At 45.4% G+C, this 9,066-nt stretch overlaps 1 long non-coding RNA gene across 1 annotated transcript in view; it reads right to left on the bottom strand.

Annotated features, from left to right (window-relative positions):
- Window positions 1-2,101: 2,101 nt before the first annotated feature.
- Window positions 2,102-9,066, bottom strand: part of LOC141373542 (uncharacterized) — a 7,330-nt gene continuing 365 nt past the window's right edge. The window contains exons 2-3 of the long non-coding RNA XR_012379611.1: window positions 5,905-6,069; window positions 2,102-3,168 (exon numbers count right to left, since the gene is read on the bottom strand). This is a non-coding gene — a long non-coding RNA (uncharacterized lncRNA). The remainder of the gene's footprint in view (window positions 3,169-5,904; window positions 6,070-9,066) is intronic.

The following is a 9,066-nucleotide window of genomic DNA, read 5'->3' as shown; positions in this document are numbered from 1 at the left end:
TTGATTTCCAGTACCCTCATGATTAATGATGTTGAGCATCTTTTAATATATTTCTTGGACATTTATATGCCTTCTTTGGAGAAACGCCTTTCAAGTCTTTGCCCACTTTTTAATCAGGCTACTTGTTTTTGCTGTCAAGCTGTAGGTGTTCCTTATATATTTTGGAGATCAGCCCCTTATCAAATACGTGGTTTGCAAATATTGTCCCACTTTGTAAGTTGCCTTTTCACTGGGTTGCTTGTTTCTGTCATTGTGGTTTTCATTTTCATTTTCCCAAGGGCTAATGGGATTGAGCAACTTTTCATATACTTATTGGCCATTTGAGACTCCCTGTTGTAAATTGCCCATTCATGTATTTTGCATCTTTTGAAAGTCTTCCTACTTGTAGACATTAGTATTATTATCACTGTAACGATCCCTGATAGTAATGTGTGTTGCAAATATTCTCTCATCCCCTGTGAAACTCTTAATAGGGTCTGTGATAAATAGAAATTCCTTTTCCTTTATCATCAGAGCTTTCCTTTAATCCTGTTTAAGAATTTTTTTGCTACCCCAGTAACAAAGGAGAATATCTGCAAGCTGTCTTCTAGAAGCTGGGTTGTTTCGCCTTCATGTCTAGAGTCACAGTACATCTAGATTTGAGTGTTGCACCAAGTGCTCCCAGTCGATCCAGCACCACTCACTAAAAAGACTTTCCCATTGTCACATCACACCACTTTTGTCTTAAATCGGGTCTCTGTATAAATCTTGATATTGGGTAAGTGTACACTCATCTTCACTCTTTGTCGGGATTCCCTGCTCCTCTTGGTCCTTTCTGTTTCCATGTAAATTTTAGGTTACTGAGGGTCTTGTCACCAAACAAACACAAAGTACCTGCTCTGATTTAGGGAGAAATCTTATTCTCAGTATATCACTTCCTCCGTCCCAAAAAATAGCACATCCGTCCATGCAGCTAGGTCTCCATTCACTTCTTTCATTAATGTTTTAATAGTTTTGGTGTAAAGGCCTTATACATACTTACACATGCTTTCCAGGTATATGATGACTTTTGATATAATGACTATGGTAAATGGTATCATTTTATTTTTTTCTTTTCTTTTCTCATATATACGTGCACTTGATGGTCCCCTTTGCACAGAAGGCCCTCTGCACCCAGCTTCCCCACCAGGCATCGCTGGTGACCATGGTGATGGGGAGCCATGCCTTTGCTCAGTGAGCCCTGCTCTCCTTTCCCCACCGTCTGCCCATTGTGCTGGCCAAGCCCTCCACCTGTGAGCCACAGACCTCCAAGTGGGCTCAGGGAGGCAGCCCCTAGAGGCCGGCCCCCTGCAGGGACTGCTTCCTGTTGGATGGCCAGAAACTGGAGGCCTCATGCCCACTAGGCTGCTCCCAGTAATTACACTGTGGATGTCTTGACTTGTGTATCCATCACTGTAATTTCATGTAAAACATCATTCGTGACAAAACCAGTCATTTACAGCCAAAAAGTAATCTTGAACCCACTGATCCTACCATGTACCCTGTTACTTGAGTGACCCTGAAATCTATCATCCAAAACAGGGCAGTTTTGAACACAAAAGAGGTTGCTACTAGTAATTATTTATGAAGAAATATGTAAACCAGCATGTTCCGTGCTGACCAGGATATGTGGCTGTCCTATTTATTTCTCACAAACACCTGGCACTCTGGGCTGGTGAAACGCGTATTGATGAAAATGCCCGATTGCACCATCATGCCTAAAGGGCGCTGATGTCTCAGGAGATTGGATTGTTGTCTGACACCTGTCCTCTACCGCCGACTATGGTGTTGCTGCTTCTTCTAGCCCTACAACATACGGGCCTGGGCTCCCTGAGGAGGGAGGCAGACCCTTCATTGCTACACCCAATAATCCACAAAACTGCCCTTCTGTTCTCACAGGTTGTGACCTGCTTGCCTGTAGCTTCTGTCTTTAGTTAAAAAAAGTACTAAATACTCACTGCAAGATTTTAAGATGATCGTGGAATATTTAATAAGGAGATCTTAATACAAAAACATGGAAATGAAATTCAAACTATATTCAAATATCAAAGTCAAAGCCAAATAAGAAATGTAATAGTCTCTTTAAAATTCCAAATTCGAATACAATATTTCTAAGCTTCTATTTAAAGAAATAAATGGGTATCTACTTATTCTTCAATCTGCATTCCTACTATCTGACTTCGTATCTCCGCTCTCCACATTCTACCGTGATATTTGTTTCTCTACCCACTGTGTGGATGGTTATGACCAGAACATTTCCCCAGCTACTTGGATCACTCAAAGCAAAGATCAGGGTTACTTTGTGTCTCCTCCCCACATTAACTGTAGTGTCTTACATCGATATATAAGGTATGAGTGATTTTCTCCATTTCACAGAGATCGGTCCCACCTTCTTTCAAGGTTTGTATACATGGAGTTTCCCCTTAAATTGATTACTTCTTGTTTTCTTTCTTGGGTTAAACTCTGTTAATATAACAGTGTTTTTAAATTTTGTTCCTTTCTTCCTTCTGAGAACGGCATTCAAGACTTGCTCTAAAAATGAGGAAAACGGTTCAGCCGGAAAAATGTTTGAAGACTCACAGAGCAGTTTGTGAATATTGGTGAGTATCTCATAATTGTGCAAAAGGAAAGCACGTGTTTTTCTTCATATCCACGTTAGGTTAACTCGAATGCCATGGATCAAGCTCTGTATAAATGCTACAGAAATCTTGTTTTCCCTTTCTCTTTCTTCTTCCTACCGTCACCTAAGAAGTGAAGCCCTCGAAGCTGATTTTCTCTCCAGGGATGCGGCATGATATTATTAGTGCTCAGTTTACCCTGGTGCTCTAAGTCAGACCTGAAGCAACCTTGGACAACCTTGGCATGTCTCCACTGCAGATCGGGCAGGAAAGAAAGAAAGTAACTCTGGATAAAGGCATCTGAGAATTGTAAGTGCAGCTTTGTTTCAGGTGCTGGCAGATCCAACCAGGAGGACAAGGAGCCATGGGTGGAATCCTGTCACGCGGATGGTGGCTAGTAGTCTCCTCAGGAGAGCTGATGACACAGCTGAGAGACCCAAACCATAAAGGAGATGGGCCAATACCAAATAACACTCCACCAGGGTGGTGCATTAAGTTCTCGTATCTGCTTTATTGATGATGCTCATTAGTCCTGTGTAGAAAAAACACACGAGAATAAAATAAAATAAAATTTGCACACAGGGTCCTCTGATACAGCGTGATAGCTTGGCGCATCCGAAGGGAAAGCTTTCAGTGGACTCCCCCACCCGCTGTATGGGACATAACAGCGATTATTTATAAAATGAGTGAACTGATCTGGTCTCCAAGCTCCACAAAGCTGTAAAATTCTCTAAACATATTGTATTTTAAATAACATGTTAAGAAGGATAAGCTTTAAGGGTGGCTCTGCTTCATAAGATACAAAACTAAAAAAATGAGATTAAGATGTTCAGGATATTCTGGAAAACTTTTTATGTCCATTTTTTTTCTTTATTTTTTCTACACCTTCTGTTTTTGCAGGAATATTTCTCCTAAAAGTGATCAATGTTGTAAGTCATACTTTATTTAACTCACTGAATTAGTGGTCTTTCCAAATCCTCTGTTGTATTTTGCTGTGGCCCACAGGGTTCTGGAGCTCAAAGCCTGCGCATGCATGTTTCTGGCAGGCAGTTAAATTCTTAGGAAAAGTAAGCAGTGTTTATTTCCAAATGAGTTCATAACTTAACTGAATTAGATCTGAATATTCATAAGTAAGAGGGAGAATCATGGGGTCTTATGAGAAAGGAGGCACAGAAGAGGATGGAGGGGGGCTTGTCTCTGAATATTTAGGACCAGGGTAGTCCTTGGCTTTTAGCCCCCATCTCTCCACCTTGTGGGAATGGAAATGTTTTGGGGGGTGGGCTGTCAACTTTCATGGTTTTCTGGGACCACACAGCTCAGGAAAATTTAAGTGTCATCAGTGGTGTTGATGGGCAGAGAAAGAGAGGTGTTTAAGGTTTTGCTTCAAGTTATTAGAAATCACTTACTCAGCTATGAGCCCCTGCAAATTCCCTTGAGGTGAATAAAAAGAGCCCTAAGTATTTACAACACAATCTTATGCTGCTCATGTTCCTGTTCTCAAAGCTAATGGAAGCCAATTATTTTAGAGTGGGCATAATGCTAATATTTCATGAACAAATGTGCATATCTCAAACAGTTCTTTTATACAGTGATTGTAAACCTGTCACCATTTTACAACAATTTTAATAAAATGCGTTACATTTTATTATACAATAATAAAGATTCATTATTGAAAGTCAAAATAGAGAAAATTATTTAAAAGTCCACCTAAATAGACAGCCCAGAAGTGGACCCTCAACTCTATGGTCACCTAATCTTCAACAAAGCAGGAAAGAATATCCAGTGGAAAAAAGACAGTCTCTTCAATAAATGGTGTTGGGAAAATTGGACAGCTACATGCAGAAGAATGAAATTTGAACATTCTCTTATACCACACACAAAGATAAACTCAAAATGGATGAAATATCTAAATGTGAGACAGGAAATCCTGTCTCACATCAAAATCATAGCGGAGAACACAGGCAGCAACCACTTCAACCTCGGACACAGCAACTTCTTGCAAGACACATCTCTAAGGGCAAGGGAAACAAAGGCAAAAATGAACTTTTGGAACTTCATCAAGATAAAAAGCTTCTGCACAGCAAAGGAAACAGTTCAACAAAACCAAAAGACAACTGACAGAATGGGAGAAGATATTTGCAAATGACATTACAGACAAAGGGCTGGTGTCCAAGATCTATAAAGAAGTTATCAAAATCAACACCCAAAAAACAAATAATCCAGTCAAGAAATGGGCAGAAGACATGAAAAGACAATTCTCCAAAGAAGACATACAAATGGCCAATAGACACATGAAAAAATGCTCCACATCACTTGTCAGGGAAATAAAAATCAAAACTTCAATGAGATACCACCTCACACCCGTCAGAATGGCTAAAATTAACAAGTCAGGAAACGACAGATGTTGGCGGGGATGTGGAGAAAGGGGAACCCTCCTACACTGTTGGTGGGAATGCAAGCTGGTGGAGCCACTCTGGAAAACAGTATGGAGGTTCTTCAAGATGTTAAAAATAGAGCTACCCTATGACCCAGTGATTGCACTAGTGAGTCTTTACCCCAAAGATACAGAGGTAGTGAAATGATGGGGCACATGCACCCCAACGTTCATAGCAACAATGTCCACAATAGCCAAACTGTGGAAAGAGCGGAGGTGCCCTTCAACAGATGAATGGATAAAGATGTGGTCCACATATACAATGGAATATTACTCAGCCATCAGAAAGGATGAATATCCAACTTTCACATCAACGTGGATGGGACTGGAGGAGATGATGCTAAGTGAAATAAGTCAAGCAGAGAAAGACAATTATCATATGGTTTCACTCACTTGTGGAACATAAGGAATAGCAGGGAGGACCATAAGGGGAAGGGAGGGAAAACTAGATGGGAAGAAATCAGAGAGGGAGGCAAACCACGAGGGACTCTTGACTCTGGGAAACAAACTAGGGTTGCTAGAGGGGAGGGGGTGGGGGATGGGGTAACTGGGGGATGGGCAATAAGAAAGTCACGTGATGTAATGAGCACTGGGTGTTATGTACAACAGATGAATCATTGAACACTGCATCTGAAACTAATGATGTACTATATGTTGGCTAATTGAATTTAAATTAAAATAAATAAAAGTCCACCTAAAAATATCTATTGGCAAAGGAAAATCACCATCCTTGTATTTGTGTTAATTACATGATAGTGGGTCACATAGGCTTTTGTTTCTTTCAATGTCATTGTGTTCTAGTATTATATATTACATATGTATTTTAAATCTTACCTTTTTAACGTTAAAAGCGAAGCATCCCCAGGCACACTGGTGCTAAAGGAGGAGCATGCGGTCCACGCCCTGCACTCAACCAGTTTTGAGCGAACAGCTGTTACCAGTGAGTCGCACACTGCCATATCCGAGTATCCAAACTGCTTGGAATATTCTCAAAGGTTTCTGCAGTTAAAAAACGATATGCATAAAAACATAATTATATAGCAGAATGCAAATGGACAGTTGGAAGCAAAGTTGTGATGGGGTATTACCCCACTTAAACAAAGCTGTATTATTACTGCAAACAGCCACAACACTTAGGGAATAAACCATTAAGAATGTTTGGAGCAATTATCCTGAGCAAACTCATGGTTGCAGGATCCAGTGCTTTGCACTGTGTTGGCAAGGATCGTGTAGACACTCATGGGCTCTGGGCAAGGAATGCACGTGGAGACGGGGTGTCACCACAGGGGCCAGCCACGGCAGTGGCCCTGGGGCCCTGGCCTGACAGAAGACTGAAGTGACTTAGCAGAGGGTCCCAGAAAGAAAGTAGTTTTGTGATTACACAGGTGTTGTATCTTAGGGAGGACATATGCCTGCACACAGTGTCTCCTCCCTGAGTGACACCTGACACCCACATAGTCGAGACCCTACTGAGGCCTCTCTTTCCCGACCATCATGCGCAGAACCCTTTCCCACTCTCCTAAGGTGATGCCACACTCCTGAGCAAGTGCCCTTAGTTACAGCGCTGTCTCCCCTTGCACCACCATTGTGCATTGATGGTGTTCGCCAAAGGATAAGCCGTGACCCCCGCTCCTGCGAATGTGACCCCCTGGAAACAGGGTGGATGAAGTCATCCTAGAGTGGGCGGGCCTTAGCCCAATGACTGTGCCCTGAACAGAAGAGGTCGACCAAGGAGGGGCAGGACTGCAGGCCAGAGACTGGCCTGATGCCGCCGAGATCCAAGGACCCCCATGGGTGTCCTGCACCAGATGCTGTAGGAGGGCAGGAAGGACCCTGCCAGAGCCTGGAGAGGGAGCGTGGCCCCGTGGCACCTTGATTTTGGACTTCTAGCCCCACAGCCAAGAGGGAAGAGACTCCTACTGTTGTAGGAGGTATTTAGGCTCCGTGGGCAATGTCTTCAACTCCTTCCTGCCCAGAGTCTAGAAATTTTTCTTTGTGTAGTCATTGTGTTCTAGTATTATACACTTGATGTGTATTTTATGTCCTCCATGTGCTGAGAATGTAGAATAGGCAGACACGTAAGATGGGTTAATGCCCTGGAGAGGCTCAGTCAGAGAGAAAGACAGAAACAAACCTCCTCAAGCAGCACGATGCCATGTGTAACCCACATAGTCACCACTTCTGTGAGCACTGAGGTAGGGACACATTCATGGATTACGGAAAATATAAAGTGAAGGGGCACTTGGTGGTCAGCGGGTTGAACACTGGAGTCTTGGTTTCGGCTTAGGTCCTGATCTCAGGGTCCTGAGATCTGGTTGCATCACTGGGCTCCCCCACTCAGCTGGGGGCCTGCTTGAGATTTCTCTCTCTGCCCCTCCCCCTACTCATGCTCTCTCAAATAAATACTTTTTTTAAAATAGAAGATATAAAATGAAGATAAGATACTAAATTTGTTGATTTAATCTATAAAACTTTTATTATCCATAATTATGGAGTTTTCACAAGCACATTTTTCAAATGACTGCAATTTTGCAACAGCAATCTATGAGTCAAAAATAACAGATTGGACTATCCCATGATGCTCAGAAAAAATTATTTCTCCATCTAAAATTAAATGGTGTAGATTAAAACTTCTCAATTCAACAAAAGAATACTCGAAAATTCATTTTGTTGCAAACATTGAAAAAGGTGCTAAGGCTCCACAAGCAGGACCTGAGACCAGGCGGGGTGCTGCCACCTGCTGGCGCCTAATTGAAACTCGATTGGACCCGGTCCACACCGCGGCCAACCCAGCCCCGCCCCGCCCCAGCCCTTGGCGGTCGGGGGCCGCTGCGGGGCAAGGTCACCTCCTGGGGAGATATAGCCCCAGACCAGGAACAGCAGCTCTGGGTTAAACACACTATTACGGATCCCACCTCCAGGATCTGGTTGCGCATTGGATTTTGACTCGGTGCAGGGAAGGCTCTATGCGCGGGACCATGGGCAAAGATTAAACTGAAACGTGCAATGAGACAAAAAGGATCGCAGTGGCACAGAGTTGGGGGGGTAGGGAGGGAGCGGGGAAGAGACGCCAGAAGCATAATCAGGACGTGTTCAAAGCAGGGCGGGACTTGACCTAGCAGGTGTTTTCCGAGGTCCCCAGGCGGGGCAGAAAGCGTGGGGCAGTGAGCGGAGGGGGCCGCGCGGTGGTCCCTGAAGATGCAGACCCGAGGCACCTTGAAGCCAGGACCCGCGGGGCCCGCCCCGTCACGCGACGCCGTTTCGGACCCTGGGGCAGCCCCGCAGGGCTGAACTTTTGTTTGATCCCGCAGTTCAGGAATGCCACCTGCCGAGAAGCCATTCCTTCCGTCCTTTCTGCTCAGCTTTGCTCAGCGCCAAGCGCCCCGGAGGCGGGGTTCCCTCCTCAGCGCGCGTCCCGCCTCCACTCCACCCAGACGGCGGGGGCTGTCTCTGCACGCGGCTGTCGGGCCCTGCGGGAACCTGTCGGCCTCCCGCGACAGCCCACAGGTGGCCGCACACACACGCTCTGTCACCTGCCCCTGGTAGGGCATGCCCTGCGCTGATTTTCGTGTCCCGAGCCATTTCCTGAGGCACAGGCTTCTGGACACCGAGTGACTAGCAGCGATCTGAACGCACCTCCAAGCTGAGGGTAGGCAGAGCATCCTGAGACCCTAGTCTCGACTGGGGTGCCCCACCGGCAGGACCCTCACCCCCGTGCCTCTTCGGCACAACCTCAGGCCCCGCCCCCGGTGCACTCAGACCGCATTTACGTATTACCCCAGGTGATGGGCGTGCACCCACAGGTTATTTGCCAGAAAAAGTGGGTCCCTCCCAGACCCTGTGTGGCCCTGGGAGAGCGGACACTCTCTTCCCCTGCTCCCTCGGAGTCCGGGAGCTTGGTCACTGCCCGCTCCGTCCGCCGGGAGCGCGGTCACTGCCCCCTCCGTCCCCCGGGAGCGCGGTCACTCGTCCCCCTCGGTCCCCCGGGAGCGCGGT

Source organism: Callorhinus ursinus, unplaced genomic scaffold, assembly GCF_003265705.2.
Source record: "Callorhinus ursinus isolate GAN/ISIS: 27379988/994484 unplaced genomic scaffold, GSC_fseal_2.0 scaffold10, whole genome shotgun sequence".
In the NCBI taxonomy this organism is placed as follows: Eukaryota; Metazoa; Chordata; class Mammalia; order Carnivora; family Otariidae; genus Callorhinus; species Callorhinus ursinus.
This window is presented reverse-complemented; position numbering and strand designations above follow the sequence as displayed.